Source organism: Orcinus orca, chromosome X (genome assembly GCF_937001465.1).
Source record: "Orcinus orca chromosome X, mOrcOrc1.1, whole genome shotgun sequence".
NCBI classification, from domain to species: Eukaryota; Metazoa; Chordata; class Mammalia; order Artiodactyla; family Delphinidae; genus Orcinus; species Orcinus orca.
In genome coordinates, this window is record NC_064580.1 from 41,328,700 (window position 1) to 41,348,959 (window position 20,260).

The 20,260-nt window shown below is 39.0% G+C and overlaps 1 long non-coding RNA gene across 1 annotated transcript in view; it reads right to left on the minus strand.

Moving 5' to 3' along the window:
• LOC117197986 (uncharacterized) overlaps positions 1–20,260 on the minus strand; it is a 98,146-nt gene that overhangs the window by 75,966 nt on the left and 1,920 nt on the right. The window lies entirely within an intron of this gene.

The window sequence follows — 20,260 nt, forward strand, 5'->3', positions numbered from 1 at the left end:
ATCATATTCTCATCTCAATAGATGTAGCAAAACTGACATCTATTGATGATTTTAAAAAGAACTTAAACAACAGAAGGAAAATTCCTATTCTAAAAAAAGGTACATAACAAAAGCCTATAATAAACATAATATGATGGTAAAACATCAAAAGCACTCCCTTTTAGAAAACGGAATGAGACAGGATGTCCACCGTCATCTCTTCTACTCAACATTGCACTAGAAGTCTTGGCCATGGCAATAAGGCAAGAAAAAGATTGAAAGATTGAAAAGAAAGAAAAAATGGTATTATTTACAGATGAGATTGTATTCATAGAAAAGGAATCACTATTATTACAATTTTGAAGGGTTTTTGCAAGACTGGGGGTCAAGATAACGTTAAAGCTCAAAAATAAAATTTACTTTTGGGCTTCCCTGGTGGTGCAGTGGTTGAGAGTCCGCCTGCCGATGCAGGGGACACAGGTTCGTGCCCTGGTCCGGGAAGATCCCACATGCCGCGGAGCGGCTGGGCCCGTGAGCCATGGCCGCTGAGCCTGCGCGTCCGGAGCCTGTGCTCCGCAACGGGAGAGGCCACAGCAGTGAGAGGCCCGCATACCGCAAAAAAAAAAAAAAAAAAAAAATTACTTTTATATATCAGCAATTGTTAGAAATAAAATTTTAAAAAATATGCCATTTTGATAACACCAAAATATAGCAAGTACGTGGGAATTATATGTGTTAAGATCACTATGCACAAAATGGCATTACTGAATATGTTGAACAAATAAAGCCAGGCACAAGAGTATATACTATATTACTCTATTTACATAAAGCTCAAAAATCAGCAAAACTACATAATTTAGGGATAAATACTTAGGTAGGAAAATTAAAAAGCAAAATAAGAAAGTGGTTTGCATCAAGTCAGGATACTCCTAGGAGAAAAGGAAGGGGCTTCTGAGGTCCTGGAACCATTCCATTTCTTGGCGTTGGCAGTGGTTAAATAGGTGCTTGTTTACAATATTTCTTTCAGCAGCACACTGTTAAAACCACATTTCTGTATGTGTATTTTATTTCATATGTGTACATACATGCATAAAGGTTTTTAAAAATCCTCAAAGAAGCAGCTACAAGACAGGGGTGGGAGGGTGGAAGTGGAATCCATATGGTAAACGGATCTTTAAGACATAAGGATAACCAATTTGGAACAATCACTGAAGAAGTTTAGTGAAACGCCATTTTATATATATATATATATATATATATTTTTTTTTTTTTTAAACGGAGTACTAACAGAAAAATAGTCTCCCTAGCAAGATAGCTAAAAGCATGGGTTTTAGAGTCAGAAGACTTGGGTTTCGATCTTAGCTCCACCACTTACTAGCACTGCAGTTTGGGGCAAGTTTTTTTTAGCTAAGTCTAGTATTCCCTACTGCAAAATGAGAATTCCACTGAACTCATGAGGATTAGAGAGAATATACTTCCAGTGTCTTGTCACATAATAGTAGGTCACTAAATGGAAACTGCTTTTGTAATTATCGTTGCTATAACTAGAAGGTGGGTAGTTTGCTATTTTTATTAATAAGTTTACATTCTTAAACTGACATGTAAAGTTCTGAGCAAAGGCATTACCAGCGATTCAGTTAATAAAAATTGACGACCAGGAACTACCTCACCTGGAATCATTAGTAGATGACAAGTTTAACAGAACTCTCACACAATCAATAAGTAAGACTTTAGTAGGCTACTCCAATAGTTCTTTTTCTGAAAAGAATTATAAGAGCCCCTTTTCCATGTACATGTTAGATGACCACACTATAACTTGTACATAAAAATAATAAAGAGCCTTCACAGGCTGAAAACTTTAAGGATATGTATGTCACCCATCAATGATGATCATTCATTCACATTAGTCTAAATGTGTTCAAACATATAGGTATTCACTGTAGCAGCATGAGCTGCTCGTGAGCTCTTTTGTCCTCTCAGGCCACCTTACTCCTACACCCTCATAGCACAAGCAACTAAGGCCATGGAAGATCCACTCAACGTGTGAGAAACAGTGTGAGAAGATGAAAAAAGAATGTAGCTAAGAGACAAATAGACCTGCTTGCAAATCCTGGCCCTGCCACCTCCTAATTAGGTATCCTCTCTTTAAGCCTCAGTGTCCCAACAGAATAAAACCAATCACATGGGATAGTTTTATGGAAACTCGTTACTGCAAAAGGGTGGGACCATCATTCTGCTGAGTGAAGCTACCTCTAACTCAGATATCCCACCCCACCAGATCAGGCCTACTTCCTCACAAACGTTATTTCCTTGCTAACAACTTGGCCAATACAGCCATTAATCAGACATCTACTGTGGTACATGGATTAGAATCCCAGAAACTCAGAGCTGCAGGGAGCTCTGACACCACCATAACGGGCTGCATCTACTTAAACTTACATTTTTCACATTATTTTACAGATCATCAGCACGATGTGGTTAACTGTTGTGGAACAGTAATTCTCAAGCCTGGCTGCATATTACAATCTCGTGGGTAGTTTAACACACACACACACACACACACACACACACACACACACACACACACACACACACACACACAGGGCCTATCTCAAATCAACTGAATCAGAAATTTGAGGTGAAGCACAGTTATCTATATTTTGTAAAATCTTCTCCAAATAAGTCTAATGTGAAGCTAGGGATGAGACCACAACAGTAGAAGAAAAGATGGCAAAGAAGCTAACTGTCAGTACTTCGTTATGAAAAAATGGCTTTAATAATTATGTGGGCGTTCTTCTATCCTACTAAAAAATAAAAGTCAAGTCAAGCAAAAGGCAACTCAAGAGATCCAGGCTGTATTTAAAGAATTTCATGGTCAAGAGAGTTATTTGATATAATAGAATTTAAAAAGATATAAAATTACCTTTTCTAGAACAATACATTTCATATGAAGAGCATATTTTGGTATTGCCATGCTAAGAAAAACAAATGAAAAATGGAATGACATTTCTCTCAGGGCTTTGTACCTTCTCTTGATTTTATCCAAACCAAACAGAGCATTAGAAAGTCACTCACAATGTAACATTTTAAATTATTCCATATCATAAAGAAAAGTATTCTTAATAAAAAGTGAAATCAAAAGCATGACTTTTCTTCTTATGTATTCTCCATTTTGTGCAAAATATATTTCTACCCAAGTTCCAGGCATTCTTGCTTTATTTTCCAAATTTCTCCTGTAGAAAATAAGTCGTTACTATAGTAATATTTACCCACCCTGATATTATTTCCCAGTTGCTTATTCTAGGGCTTTTGCACATAGCAACCACACAAATCTCTGTTGCAAGCTGCTCGTAGCACTCGGATCCTTGGCAACATTCAGGAATGAATATTATCTTTAAACTGTGGGGACATTTAGCTGAATACCATAGTTTCAAACGTCTCTAAAATGCTATTTATGCTGAATCTATCCCAGATCTGTCCGTTCTTATGAGTACCACTTCTCTCTTTACCTTCATCCAGGTGGACTAGTGAAAGCTACAGCAGAATAATCTGGTTCATAATTTTGCTCATTATTACTGTATTTTAGAGCTAATGACATTAATTCCCAGCATGTACAGCTAAATGATTATTTAGTACATATGCATTTTCTCTGACAATAGTTGTAAATAAATGGTATCATCTTTATCCGGATTTTGAGAACATTCTAGTCTTTAGGTAAGAATTTAGCAGTTACTATGGTAGCTATTTGAATCAAGGGAATATTGGTGGACTGCTGTGCTTTGTCAACATATTTCATCTAGAAATAAGTGGAAAGTAAGACAATGGATATGATTCTTTGCATAAATTTTGTTTGTTGATTAATGAATAAGTGATGAATTGACACCTACCTGAGGACAATTCATCACAGATAGGCAGGGGTCCAGATAAAGAAAGAGCTTGTAAAATGTATAATCGCAGCCTCTTCTCTTAAAACTCTTTCAGTAACAAGGCTTACTAGAAATGAGAATTAGTTATATACATGCATGCATGCACAAATATGTGGATATATACATAAATGTATATACATACATTATTTTTAAAATATATCTACATATACAACTATATAGGACAAAGTGTGAAGAATTAACTAAAATGTAAATTAAGATTAAATCCTTAAAAAAGCCCTCATGACTAATTTCTGTATTCTTTTTTTTTTTTAATGTTTATTCTAAGCCCATTTACAGTGGGAGGAAAAGGGTTTAGGATCAGAAGAGGGGATTTTTTTCCAAATTGTAGCCACCAGCTGGTTGTCCCAGTCTAATCATTCATAATCTCTTAGGTACATGATAGAGCTTCTGACTCTGAGTGGGGTTTGCAATGAGTCACCCCATGGCTGATTCAATGTTCCTCAATGACTAAGCCAGGCAGGAGTTCGTCAGTGAAGGGCCGACAGCCCACCACAAGGCGGCACCCCAGGGAAGGAAGAGCCTAAGATCAGCAGGTTTGGAGGGAAAACAGTCACTGGGCTGCAGGAGGGAAGTAGCATACATCCACGAAACATATAAAAATACACAGTTCATTGATGAACTACTGCATTTGTGTAGTACAGTCAGTATCTGATCAGAGCATCATCTTCAGTACTTTGAAAAGGATCGGTTGAAAGACTTAAAAATAGGTCCAAAAAGTGGCAAAGTTCATTTAACCTGTAGTCAGGGCCCTAACACAAATATGTAATTTGGAAGAAGAAAAATGAAAACTTATTAAATGTTAGATTTTTTTTCTTAATCAAGATTCTTCAGACACTTTTCTCAAGAATTTCACACACATGCAAAAAGCTATCTTTCACTACTGATACCAGGGGTTGACAAATTTCTCTCGTTAAATGGCCAGATAGTAAATAATTGAAGCTTGCAGGCCATACAGTGGTCTCTGTCACTCTACTGCCATGGTGTTGTACAATCAGCCATAGACAATTAAGTTAATGAATGGGGTGAGTTCCAATAAAACTTTATTGACAAACACAGGTGCAGATTTGCCCTAAAACCAGGCAAACACCTTACATTGGTTGGGCATCTGAGTTTATAAAGGATTTTTAAATACCACTTCATTCAGTGTCCACACCTTCTCTTCAGTGAGGTAGGTCCTCAGACACAGAATCTACACATAATGAATCTCAAGAACAAGATTACTATCGAAGAACAGGGACAAGTAGCAACAACAATTCTTTAGTTCAAGAATTATTTTGTTCCAAAGACTCAAAAGTGTTACATTTTAGATTATCTGTAATACTGTTTGAGTTTGATCTCCTAAAATCAAGACTTCTGAAATTCAAATCAGCCCAACAAAATGTCCTGGACCTACAGCTTGTAATCAAGATTAAACATTTAGACAAAATAATGTTTTTTTTCTTAGAAGTTGAAAAAGAAAAACTAATTCTAAATAATTACTGTTCTAACTATGCCTATTTTAAATACTGTATACACCAATTTTTTTAACCTAGTTGTTACTGATTTATTCTTTAGGGTCAAATTGAAAGGCAAAGAATAATTCAAAATGAAAATGTTTCTTTTAAAACAGCATTTCTAAGGACCAGCTATATCAGTGCTATTCAGATTTTAATGTACATACAAATCCCCTGGTGATGTTATTGAAATGCATAATCTGACTCAATAGGTCTGAAGGGGGAACCCAACATGCTGCATTTCTAATAAGCCCCCAGGTGATGGGGATGCTGAGGGCCCATGGGCCACCCTTTAAGTAACAAAGAATACATAATCACCTGGGAAATGGTGACTGCCGCCCCATGGAAATTCCTAGGGGCCAGGAATTTTAAATTAGCTCCCCAGTGATTATGAACTTTTTAAAGGGATTTAAGGAGAATAATCCACAAATTAGGCCTATCTTTTCTTTAATGACTAGAAAATCCACAACATTGTATATATTTTGAGTTAAAACCCAAAAAACTCGAGTTCCATCCAAACAGGGGCTCTAAACTAGCACATTCAGTACCTTAGCAAAATTACATCTTTAAAGGAAACTAACACTGGCTGGCAGCCTATTACATGTCAGGCAAAGTGCAGCGTACTTTCAATACATCATTTTTTTAATCCTTCCATTTCACAGAGGAGGCACCTGAAGACAGAGCCTCTGCTCAAGATCAGAATCTGGATTCGAAACCAACCAGCCTGTCTGTCTCACCTACTTTTATTTATTTCTATTTTTATGTTCTACTCTAATCATCTCATTCCCTTCCAGGTGGTAGATAGGACCACTATTCCCTATGACTTCTCCCTCTCTATGATAGGATTGCTCATCCTGTGGATTGTCATGGGAGAAGTATACGTGCCCACTTCGTTGACTTTGGGTTTGGCTCCGTGACACAATTTGCCGAATGGAAACGTGAGCAGATATGACACCAACCACCTCCAAGCAGAGGTTTTAACTGTGTTGCATTATTTGGATCGCGTTCCTGCTCTCTGCCAAAAGAACAGCATGTCCCAGATGGTAACTGTTCTTTCAGCATTACTTTTAATCAAAATTGGCAACAATCTATTGTCCATTAAAGATAATAAAGACACATGATACGAAAAATACATGATATAAAATGAAAAAAGGTATGTGACCAAGATGACAGCTGTGGGAAACTGCAACATGCATATGTACAGGAATGAAAGGACTGAAAGGAAATATACCAAAATACAATCAAGATTTCGTTTGGGAAAAGAATTTGAAAAAGAATAGATACATGTATATGTATAACTGAATCGCTTTGCTGTGCACCTGAAACTAACACAACATTGTTAATCAACTATGCTCCAATATAAAAGAAAAATTAAAAAAAAAAGATTTTGTTGGACTTCGGGTTAATTTTTGCCCCCTATTTTCTACGTCTGTTACAGTGTCATATTGCTTCGACAAAATCCAAATTAATCTTTAACTTTCAAATTTTAAGGCAAGACTTTTTAAAAATATAGCATTAGTATAAACCATGAGCATGCCTTGCAAAAGGGAAAACGTCACACCTAAGAATTTTTCTCTTTAGGTGCAATTAAATCTCAGGGTCACCAGTTACTAGCAGTGTGACCTTGTGTAAGTTAACCACTCTGTTTCCTCATCCATAAAAGGACTTAATAATATCTACTTCTTGGGTTATTTAGCACATTCAATATGGTAATAGATATAAAGCACCTGACTCATAAAAGCATTCGATAAAAGTATATTTCTTTCACTACATCTAATATCACAGAAAACTGATAGAATTATATCTATTATAGAAAGGAATTTATCAGTGAAGCATTAACCAAAGATAATATTCAAGACAATTTGAGACCCTCAGCAGTCCATGAACTTAGCTATAAGGACATCCTACAGTACATACCACTTTTAAGGACCCTTGTGATTACACTGGGTCCACCCATATAATCCAGGACAATCTCTCTATTTTCAGGTCAGCTAAGCAACCTTAAATTCCATCTGCAACCTTAATCCCCTTTGCCATTTAACATGTTCACAGGTTCCAGGGTTTAGGGTATAGACATCTTTGGAGGGCCATTATCCTACCCAGCACACTGTGGTACTTCATGTAAAATAACTCAATATTCAATAAACTAGCTGATACCATGGATGCCCACAAGAAACAATGTGAACCTCTCTTTTCTGATTTCATACCTTGATGTTCCCCATGGTTGATCAATATTCAGCCTCTTAAATCAGAAAAGCACTTCTCTGTAGGAAATGTACTTGAATGAATGAATGCTCTCCTTCACTGATTCAGTGCTGAGGGCCAAGGCTGATAGAGAAGAATCCCCCACAGCCCCTGCCCAGGAAGCACTCACTGACTCGGAGGGGGACAAAATGGAATCCACTGACATTGAAATCAGGGCTGCTAGGACTTCCAAAGTTCTGTGGAGCTGCAGCTGAGGTTGCTGGTGAAGACTTCACTGAGGGAGGCATTTGGGCTGAATGTTTATGGAAGAAAAGAGAAGCAAGGGGCTGAAGGCATGAAGGCTCAGCGTGGTGTGGGTCAAGGGTGTGAGGAAACAGCCCCTGTTGGCTGGTGAGCATAGATGGAGGAAGAGTGGGTAGGGGACTACGCGTTGCTGCAGAATTCCACTGCAGAAGAACGTCAGAGATTATCATACTAAGTGAAGTCAGACAGAGAAAGACAAATATCATGATATCACTTACATGTGGAATCTAAAAAACTGATACAAATGAACTTGTTTACAAAACAGAAATAGACTCACAGACATAGAAAACAAATTTATGGTTACCAAAGGGGAAAGGGAGGCGGGGGGGGGATAAATTAGGAGGTTAGGATTAACATACACATGCTACTATAATATAAAATTGATAATCAACAAGGATCTACTGTATAACACAGGGAACTCTACTCAATACTCTGTGATAACCTATATGGGAAAAGAAACTGAAAAAGAATAGATATATGTGTAACTGAATTGCTTTGCTGTACACCTGAAACTAACACAACATTGTAAATCAACTATACTCCAATTTAAAAATTTAAATTAAAAAAAAAATTTTTAAATAAAAAATTAGAAGCAGGGAAGGAAGCCAGCCTAGATTCTGAGAAGGGATGGAAGAGGCCAAAGAAGGAAGAAAAAGTGCCCAGAAGCTGGGTGGCAAACTGTCACCAAGAGACAGAAAACAAACTGCATCAAATGGGGGGTAGGCAGAGCAGGGGGACAAGAGAGAGGCAGAGAGTGAAAAAAAGGAAATAAAAAGGACACCAAAAAAAAAAAAAAAAGAAGGACACCAGGGAAGCAGAGGAAGTAGGGTGGCAGAAAGGTAGCTTTCAGGGCTACCACCAAGTACCAGTCACCATGCCTGTACATTACTGCATACGGAATACATGTAAAAATCATATAGACAGAAAGTAACAGGGTGGTTGCCAGGGGTTTGTTTGTTCAGTGGGGATAGCGTTCCAGTTTTGAAAACTGAAAAGGATTCTGGAGATGGATGGTGGTGATGGTTGTACAACATTATGAATGTATTTAATACCACTGAGCTGTATGTGTAAAAATGGTTAAAATAGCAAGTTTTATGTTCTGTGTGTTTTACCACAATAAAGAAAATGAAGAAAAAGAAAAGAAATGAATGAAAGTTAAGAGAGCAGTGACTGCTTACCAATTTCTCTTTCCAGTAGCCAAGTATTGAAAAGAAGTAGTGTGTAGGACGAAGTACAAAAAAAAAAATTCCACGACAAGCTTGGGTACCTTCATAGAACCAACAGAAAGAAAGATAATATAAGACCCAGATAGGATAACTGCCAGAGTAAATCCGGGAGGAGGCAAACGGGGCCAGAATCAAAATCACGTGGGGGGCAGCTTTGGGTGAGAGGTGAAGGACCCTCTTCTCTGAAATGGGGAGAGGTACCACCACCAGACTGGGAGTGGGGGCTGTGAAGTAGGAAAGAAGTGAAAGGTGTCAGAAGGTGAAGGAGAAGGGAAATGGAAAATCCCAAGGTTTGAAAACAAAAGCAATCTCTTTTATTTCAGTCCTTGACCAAAACTGTAGAAGTAATTGCGCAAATCAGGGTTTAAACAGAGAACACTTACTGGTGTTAGTTGCGGTTTTACCTTGAAGCAGCTCTGTTACCTTAAGCAAGTCAGGTGAACTTCCTAAACTGCATCTTTAAAAGAGGGGGATTTGCTAAAATAATCCCACCATCTCATCCGGCTCTACATTTCAATGGCTTCAAAGAAAGAGCTCATACCTTGAACACAGTGTCAGCTTACCTAACCCCCCTTCTCCCCCCAAAAGTGAAATGGGAACCAAAGTCAAGGTGTATATAATTTAAATACCCTTGGGCTGTTTTCACATCTCACTTTTGATAGTGACAGCCACAACAAACAGATGGTTACTGCTGACAAGGGCTGTGTCATTACAGTCCTAATGATAATTGATGTTTTTACAGCTCTTTACTGTTTATAAAGAGCCTTCACACATGAAACGTTTTAGTTCAGCCTCACAACAGTCCTGTGAAACAGGTAAGGCTGCTGTATTCTATCCATTTTCCAGTTGAGAAAACGGATGCTTATAGACGTTGATGATGTGCCCGAGGCCCCAGAGCAGACGAATGACAAACCTGGAACTTGAATCCTGGTACTCAGGACTCAAAGATACTATTTTTCAATTGCTTCTTAGAGTGACATACCGCATTTGGTGTCACAAACACAGAAAATTCATGAGTCAAAAGAAATTTGCATAGTTTGATTCTTTTAATTGATCCCAGCAGTATAGTTTATTGAAATGCAAGTACAATCTTAATTTCCAAGTGATGAATGATTTGAATCCAAAGGGCAGAGAAGGAGAGAACTAGGGTTCAACTATTTCAATGTCTTCATTCTCAGGATGAGAAAACAGGACTCCCCTGGGACAAATGACTTGTGGGAGGCAGAGCCGATACTAGAACTCATGGCTCCCACCAGCCCTGGGGCTCTCAGCACTGGCTAGGTCTACCCAGCTTCTGAGAAAAGTTAACAACAGAATTGCTCCTTAACAATGAAATGGTTCCAATTTAAATAATCTGAGGGGCTCCTTCTCTCCTTTTTCCATGTGCAAACCATATGGATGCTGCCTATTAATGGTACTAGAATTCTTTGGAGCAAATTCTCCTCACGAATGGGAGGGGTGATTATGACAGTCATGCCTCATTTTAGTACAAAGCAGAAGTAAAATGGATCCAGTAAGGAATCCATCCGAGAGAGTTTTAAACCAACTGACACTGCCTCCATTGCCATCTTCTACCTACAAAATGTTTTCTAGACAAATTAAATTGGAAAAAACTAAAAAAAGAAAATACAATGAAAATATTTTGAAGAGGACCATACTGTCGAAGTATTCCCATTCTCCTCCTTGGGAAATATTGTAATGAGTCAGCAGGTGCTTACAACCAAAAATTACTTTTATCACGAAGATGAAAAATGTTTACAGTTTAAACAGAAAATTCCACACAGAGAATAGATGTGGATGTGAAAATGATGTATTATGAAATTGCAGATCCCGTTTTACATGTTTTATGCAAGAAAAATAAAGTATGAGTCTTCCATTAGACTCTAAAGGACTCAAGAACAAGAATATCAAAGGAAGGGAGCCCTTCTGAGGTGAGCAGATAATTGCTGATCTTCTTCCCTCAGGGCACTTGGGAACTTTGGGTTCATACTGATGAGACCAAGAGAAAGGATTTCTACTGAGGAAAAGAAACCAGCAAAGCTTTTTGATGAACATGTAAAGCCTAATGTGACAGATGGAAAATACACCCATGTGTTCAGTTCTGGAGCTACGAGAAGGAGGCTGAGATATTAACCTCAAGGTTTCTTTTTAGAGTGAACTCTCCAGTTTCACGGTGTTTCGGAGATGCAGTTTTTACTAAAATAGGTATGCAGCCTCAAATACTTAACCAAGTTTCTCCTCAAGACAGTTGCAAGAATTTAAAATTAAGGGGATAGGAGACTAATAAGCCCAAGACTGCCAAAGGGGAAAATTTAATCTCCCACTAAGTTTTCAATCAGAAGCCCAGGAGAGCCAGGCCTGAGGAGCACAAACAACCATAATTGGATTGAGTCTTCCTAAAACTGCAACCTGGCCTTAGCTTAGCTCAATTCCTGATGGAGTGAAGGTGATCAGCTCCTCACTGTATTTACCAAACAGAGGAAAAGAAGGAAATCCTCTCCAGAGAAAGATGTAATCCAGAACTAGCAAGATTCTTTCATACACTGTGTCTGGCACAAAATAAAAAAAATATTAGACATGAGAAAAGCTGCAATATTTTATATAATATATATTTTATATTATATTTTCTGGAAGACATGAAGAAAAGCTGTAACCAATATTCAAGAGAAGGAAAACAATAGATGCAGGCTCACAGATGATTCAGCCTATTGGATTCAGTAGACAAGACCTTTAAACTAACTGATTAATTGGTTAAAAAAAAGAGAGAGAGAGAAAAAAGAGAAGGAAATGGATGAAAAGATGGAGGATTTCAAAAGAGAACTAGAATCTATTTTAAAAAATCAAATGGACATCCTAGAAAAATTAAGTATCTGAAATTAAGAAAAATACAACACCTGACATTAACTCACTGGATGGGTTCAATACCAGACAGAGCAAAAGACAGGATTAGTCAACTTAAAGATAAAGGTCAATGGAAAACATTCACGTTAAAACTCAAATAGAAAAGGGGAAAGAAAGAAAAACAATAGATTGTAAGAAACATGAAGAATCTCCTGACCATGTAATTGGAGAGCCAGAGGGAAGGAAGTGAGGACAGAAGCAATATTTGAAGAGATAATGGCTGAGAATTTTCCAATACTGATGAAAGACATCAACCCTCAAATTCAAGAAAGTCAGCAAACCAAAGCAGGATGAATATAAGGAAAACCACACCTGGATTTGTGAATGTCAAATGCTTAGTACAAAAACCTGGCAAGCACTGAGGAAGTCATGTAGCCACCCCCAAACTTAGTCTAATACAACTTAGCCCTCCCTATTCTTGAAGAGGTTATGATAAAGAGGACAGTGTGGGTGTGGAAACCCTACTCAACAATAGTGTACATTCTTTAGTGGGATTGTAGTCACTCTGCTCTTGACCAAGCACAGGAAAATTCCACAATAACATAAATTTGAATATACTATGATGGATCCTTGCCTCCTGGTTTCCACCTAGCCACTGATCTCATTTCATTAACCTTGTAATGTGATTCTACATTTTATGCGATCAAAAAATTTTAATCCCAGTAAGAGTTTTATGATAGTTTACTAAAGTCAGGGGGAAAAAACACAACCATAGTATTAAGACTGACGGAGTGTCAGAAAAAGATAGGACTCTAAAAATAAACAGTCCAGGGACTTCCCTGGTGGTGCAGTGGTTGAGAGTCCGCCTGCCGATGCAGAGGACACGGGTTCGTGCCCCAGTCCGGGAGGGTCCCACATGCCGCGGAGCGGCTGGGCCCGTGAGCCATGGCCGCTGAGCCTGTGCGTCCAGAGCCTGTGCTCCGCAACAGGAGAGGCCACAGCAGTGAGAGGCCCGTGTACCACAAAAAATAAATAAATAAAATAAAATAAAATAAAATAAACAGTCCAACCCTTATGTTAGAGATGACAAAACAAGTCCAGAGCATTAGAATGATGTGCGCGGCCCCACAGCTATTTAGAAGCCTACTGGGAACCAGAAGAGCAGTGTTTCTCTCTCCACATAGTATAGTACATATAGACTATGTATTTATACATCAGTAAATATGTGTTAGGAAGGAAAACACACATCATGCAACATATTGGGAATATAATATATAAAATATTTTAGACTCTTGTCTGTGATATTAAACTAGCTCTTTTAGAAAAACAAAGCATGAGTAACCTGTAAATGCTATCTCAATTAGTACCCTATTGCAAGCTGTTAAAATTCCTTGATTTGATAAATTATGAACAGATAAAAATATTGATTATTCTAACTCAAAATTGTCATGGTCTTCTAAGACAACTGTGGCCACTTGAACTGATGTTGTCATTTTAAGTAAGTAGCAAATGCAATACAGAGATTCAATAAGAAACTGATCTATAAATAAGTGAGATGTGAACTAAATCTTCTGTTCTCTGAAAAATAAAAGGAAAAGCATGCCGTAAGAGAAAAACTTCTAGAAGATATTTTTTAACATAAGTTAAAGTCCTATTTTCATAAATAGTAGCACACCTGTTATTTTGACAGAGGATTACTCGAGTTGTGGATTTTTCATGGCTCTGTGTCAATGGCCAATCTAGAAGTGGCACAAGGCAGGTGGAAAACACATGAGAGTTCATAAAGAGGCCAGAGGGGGTCTTAAGGCCCTTGAAGTGCTTCCTATTCCTTTAGGCTTTCTGGTCACTTAATAGTTCATTTGTATCTCTAGGATTAGTAGAAATAAGCTTGAATGAGGTAAAATGTTTATGTTTTCTTTAAATACTTCAAACAGCTCTCTTAAAACATACAGATGTGTGCTAAAATAAAGTTCTGGAAAAACTCAAATCTATCCATGGTTACTATATTACCTCTGGAAAATTGGAGTCACTTCACGTTATGTTTCAACTAATCTACTACCTGTATATTGGAACAATAATTCCTCCTAATGAACTCTGGTCCTTAAAAAGGATCTTTTAATAGGTAGTAAATCAGAAACTTTTAAATTCATGTTTCCACTCTGAATAGTTTGTAGAAGCTGGAAAAGCACACAAACATTAAGATTGGGTAAACTACTACTACTGTTTCTCAGTAGGACAATAGCTTCAATTTTCACACATGGTGAGGGAGAACACAGATGAACAGCCTCAATCAATCAGATCTCTTTTCACTTCCTGACATTCTCCTTTTCCAAAAATGCCTCTTAAATCAGATGCTAGAGACAAATCAATGGCAAATACTCAAGGGTGCTCCATAATGAGAAGGTTCCCCAATGCCCAAGGGTATCTACAACAGCTTCCAGAATGAAGGAGGAGGAGAGACGTTTCTCCTTTCACCAGGACTGAAGAGCAACTTTCCCATCCCACAGCAACAATGGTACTTCATCACTACCAAAAGGAAACTGGGGCTGTCTTAAACATGCTTTGGATAAAAGGATATGGAGAGGGGCTTCCCTGGTGGTGCAGTGGTTGAGAGTCTGCTCGCCGGTGCAGGGGATGCGGGTTCGTGCCCCGGTCTGGGAGGATCCCACATGCCGCGGAGCGGCTGGGCCCGTGCGTCCGGAGCCTGTGCTCCGCAGCGGGAGAGGCCACAGCAGTGAGAGGCCCGCGTACGACAAAAAAAAAAAAAAAAAAAAAAGGATATGGAGAGAGGACTTGAGGGGAGAGCCAAAGGAGGATGCTAGGAACCATTGGACCATCTTAGTTAGGCTCATCTTAGATGCAAATAGACGCAATTTGTCAGGGTCAAAACTATTTTCCCTACTGGGGACCTACGTGTCATCAGCCCTCTGGACCAAGCCTGGTCTAATCTCATATTCCTGCTCCTAGGTAAGTGTAAAAATGACTGCAATTATTCTCCTCTATCTGTGCTCCTTGCAGCATAACTGCATCTCCTCCCTCAAGAGAGGGAATCTATTTCCCCACCTCCTGAATCAGGGCTGGCTTTGTGACTTGTTTCGGATAACAGAATTCAGAGGGAACCACCTTGTGCCAGTTGCAAGCCTAATCCTCAAGAAGTCTTGCATGCCTCCGCACCCTCTCTTAGAACTCTGCCACCCACAGTGTTAACAAGGCCACACTAGCCTGGTTAGATTAGAAACCATGTGGAGAGGAGCTGAGGCCATCCTGGAAGATCCAGCCCCCAACCTGCCCAGCAAAAAACCTGCCCAGATCCAAAGAACTGCCCAGGTGGGTCCTGCCCAAATTGCCAACCCACGGAATCAAGAACTAACTAAATGCTGGTTGTTTTAAACCACTAACCAAGCCAATACTGTGGTGGTTTGTTGAGCAGCCAAAGCTAACTGATATAGTAAGGAATAGCTTCTTCATGAATTATTCATTCAGTGAACATTTGTTAAACACCTTCTATATTTGAAGTAGTGCTCTGGGGGTACAAAGATTAATATGCGATAGTGCCTGCAATTATGGAGTCATTCCCCTAACTGTGAATAACAAGGTCTACTTAGAGGATACAGAGGCTCAGTCAAAGAAGAGGTCACATTTCAGCTGGTTTTTAATGAAAAACCAGTAAGTCACCAGCGGACAGGAAAGTACATCAGAAGTAGAAGAAACAGCACGTGCAAAAGCACATATGCAGGAAAAGAGCTCAAGGAATGTTCTAGGAATGGAAAACAGTTTTAAGACAGATGGAGTGCAGGGAGGAAATGGCAGATGACAGAGCAGGAAAAGCAGGTTGAAGGCAAATAATGAAGGGTGTCATACTGTAGATCATGCTACGGGATCTGAATGCCTCTTGTAGGCATGGAGAGCTACACATCATTTTTTAAGTGGGAAATGATATGATTAAATCTGTTTTAGGAAATGAAAGCTGATGACAAGTGGGGGATTAGAGGCAAGAGTAAGAATCAGGGAGATGAATTGGGAGGCTATTATTACAATCCTCAAGGAGACCCGAACCATGAGGTAGCAAATATAGGGAAGAGAAGATGCCTCTGAAAGATGTTTCAGAGACCCGAGAAGGATCCAGCAGCCTTGACAACCACTAAATATGGGCTGTGAGGGTGATATAAGTTGCATGGGAGGATCAGAGACAGTGCCAAGATTTCTACTTTGGGATCCTAGATTTATAGCAAATACATTCATTAAGGCATAAAAGCAGAAGAGCGGACTGGAAAGGAACACCACAGGTTTTTTAGAAAGGCACCTGTGGTTGTAAATCAACTATACTTCAGTAAAAAAGGAAGGAAGGAAAGAAGGAAGGGAGGGAGGGAGGAAGAAAGAAAGGCACCTGTGGGATACCCAGTGGGAAATGTCCGAGAGACAGAGAAGGATACAGATCTGGACCTTATGTTGAGGAAGGGGTGGTGGGAACAGGAGATAAAGACCTGGGTAGTCTTTAGAACACAGGTTAGGAGGAGCAGGCCAGCTCAAGACAGGAGAGTGAATGTGAACACAGGGCCTTCAGGGAAAAGATGGACATGGAGAAGTGCAAAAGCTAATGAATGACAGAATCCCCAGGGACATGGATATTTCAGAGGCAAAGGAAAGAAGCAGCACCAGACAGCAGCAACCCTCCTTGGGGATGGAAGAGAGGAGAGGAAGGATCATTCAGAAAGTATGGATTACCAATTAAGGAAAAATAGAAAACCATCCCTTTTGCCACATTCTTTCCCCTAGCCAAGTCATCCACGGGGCTCTTCCCTAGGGTTCCTCCCACTTTAGAGGGGCCCTGAGGTCGTAATCAGAGCGACGGTGGGGGAGATGGCAACAGGAGCCGCTTGAGTAAGAGCATCTGTGTCCATGTATTTTACAGAAAAACACACTTTTTTTCAAACCCCTTCTGGCACCTGCTGCAGCAAAGAACATCATTAACTTTCATTCTTAGGGTACTTTTTTGAAATCTGCTTCTGGTTAATTTATTGTATCTTCCAAACAGGTCGCCTTTATATATTGTCAGTAACTAGAAAGGAAGTTTTTAAAAATAACCCCAAAGTAGGTGAAGATTTCATAAATAGAACATAAAAAGCAGTAGCCATGAAAGAAAAAAAACTGATAATTGGATTCATTAAAAATCATCAAAAGATACTGTGAAGACAATGAAAAGGCAAGCCAGACTGGGAGAAAACGTTTGTAATACATATATCTGACAAAGGACCCATGTGCAGAATACAAAAGAACTTTGACAAAGAAATAAGAAAAAATCAATCCAATTAAAAACTGGGCAAAAGATTTTAGCAGGACTTTCACAAAAAGATATCCAAATGCCAATAAGTATGTGAAATGGCATTTAACAACATTACTCATCAGGAAACATAAATTAAGACCTAAAGGACCACGTCACACCCATTAGGATGGCTTCTATCCAAAAAAATAGTAATGAGTGGTGGCAAGGGTATGGAGAAACTGAAACCCTTATACACTGTTGGGAATGTAAAATGGTGCAATGTCTATAGAAAACAGTATGGTGGTTCCTCAAAAAATTAAAACAGAATCACCATATGATCCAGCAATTCCACTGCTGGGTATGTACCCCCCAAAATAAAAGCAGGGTCTCAAAGAAATATTTATACACCCATGTTCTTAGCAGCATTATTCATAATAGCCAAAAGGCGGCAGCGACCCAAGTGTCCACCAACAGATAAATGGAGAAATAAAATGTGGTGTATATTCATACAATGGAACATTATGTAACCATAAAAAGAAAGGAAATTTTGACACATGCTACAACATGAATGAATCTTAAGGATATTATGCTAATGAAATAAGCTGGTTACAAAACATTTAATGGGTAGTTTCAGTTTTGCAAGATGAAAAGAGTTCTGGAGATGGATGGTGGTGATGGTTACACAGCAAAGTAAATGTACTTGACACCACTACACATTTTTTAATTGTTACAATGGTAAATTTTATGTATATTTTACCAGTTTTAAAAACCCACAAGGAGATACCACTATGCCCCCACAAAAGTAGCTAAAATTAAAAAGGCCAAAAAAAAACCAAGTGTTGGTGAAAATGTGGAGCAACTGGAACTCTTCGTCGAATTTAAATTGGTACAACCATCTTGGAAAACCATTTGACAATATCTACTAAAGCTAAATATAAGCCTACCCTGTGATCTGACAATTCCACTACAAGGTATATGCTCAAAAGAAATGAGTGAGCATGTGCACCAAAAATCATAAGCCAGAATATTCATAGCTGCTTTATTCATATTAGCCACACACTGGAAACAATCCAAAAATCCAACAGGAAAATGGATAAACAAATTGTGGTTTATCCACACAATGGATATACTAGTCAACAACAGACTGGAATGAACTACTAATACAGTAACATGGATGAATCGCAAAGACATTATGTTATATGAAAGAAGATATACACACACACACACACAAGTCCCTTCTATATGATTCTATTTATATGGAGCTTAGCAACTAACAAAACGAGTGGAGTTTAACAAAAACTACAATGTGAAAACAAAATCACCATGTGGTCACCTTCAGGTTGGAAGTGGGATGAAAACTGACCAGAAGGGGAAAGAGAAGGACATCTTCTGGGGTGCTGTAAATGTTCTATATCTTGACCTGGGTGGTAGTCCCATGGGCATATACACATGTAAAAATTCATTGAGCAGTACACTTCAGATTAATGCATTTTACACACTTTATTGTATGTATGTTATATCTCGAAAATAAAATAAAATATCTCTAAAGCAACTGATGTCTCTATAATGAGAATGCTATCATTCCGAAAAGGAATAAAATCTCATCTTTACTCCTTTCCTTTCTGACTTAGAAGATTAGACCCTATTCCTCTTAGCCACATTGGGCGATGATTAGTTACTTCCCAGTTTAGAGTCAGATTATGAATCTAAGTCCCACGCAGTGCAAATTTATGTGTTCCTAAATGTCCAAGAGCTTTCCTGAAGCCACTCCATACTCATGGGATCTTTCCAGTAAACAACCTTTCAGTCTTTAGTTTAGTCTATACTTTTTGAGTCAGAGCTCCCGATTTGCTTTCTACTGGTAAGTGTCCAATTTGATCTTTTTAAGCTTCAAGAACAGCATCTGACTTTGTTTTACACCCTCATTGGCAGGGGCTAAACAAATCCCTCCTCAGCCATAAAGGCAGAATGTCAAAAATCAAAAGATATCTCCGCATTCTGGCATTGGATGAAAGCATACACCCCCTAAGAAAAGAGAAAGCTTCATCCTCTTTAACAGCCATTTTGATGCCTACTCCTTATACAACCAATATGATAATAACTTTAGCTTCCCTGTGAAAACATCATTAGCTATGGCCCACAAATCTAAGGAAAGAAAATAAAAATCCACAAAAGGTGAGCTTCCCCCACCCCCATACCCACTTCCTCTACCACTCATAACATACCCAGTGGTTGGAAAAGGGCCTTAATATGCAAAACCTTATATTTTAATGATGACCAAAGGCAAATTCTTTTTTTTTTTTTTCCCGGTATGCGGGCTGTTGTGGCCTCTCCCATTGCAGAGCACAGGCTCCGGATGCGCAGGCTCAGCGGCCATGGCTCATGGGACCAGCTGCTCCGCAGCATGTGGGATCTTCCCAGACCGGGGCACGAACCCGCGTCCCCTGCATCGGCAGGCGGACTCTCAACCACTGCGCCACCAGGGAAGCCCGGCAAATTCTTTTGAATTGTGTCACAGTGAAAAACTTTCTGAACTTGAGAACTTGACTGTCTTTGATCCCATATTAAACCTGTCATTAGTTGAGTCAAGTGGGTGAATTATGAAGGTACCTGTTACATATTGGGCTTGGAAAAGCAGCAAGGTAGGAGGAGAAAAATGACAAGTTGGTTAAAAACAGAAGGGCTGTTTTAAAAGAAGCAGCCTAGGGAATTCCCTGGCAGTCCAGTGGTTTGGACTCCGAGCTTCCACTGCAGGGGGTGCGGGTTCAATCTCCGGTCTGCGAACTAAGATTCCCACATGCCACCCAGAGCAGCCAAAAAAAAAAAAAAAAAGAAGCAGCAGCCTAATGCATCGGCATTCTGATAAGTGAGATGTCAAGTCAACAGTGAGACAGTTTTTATAAAAAGCAGATACTATTATGTCGACTCAATAGGGTGGCTTGGGTAACAGTGCCCGAAATTATTCAGAACAATTTGCAGTTTTATACAGTTTCAGGAAAAGTG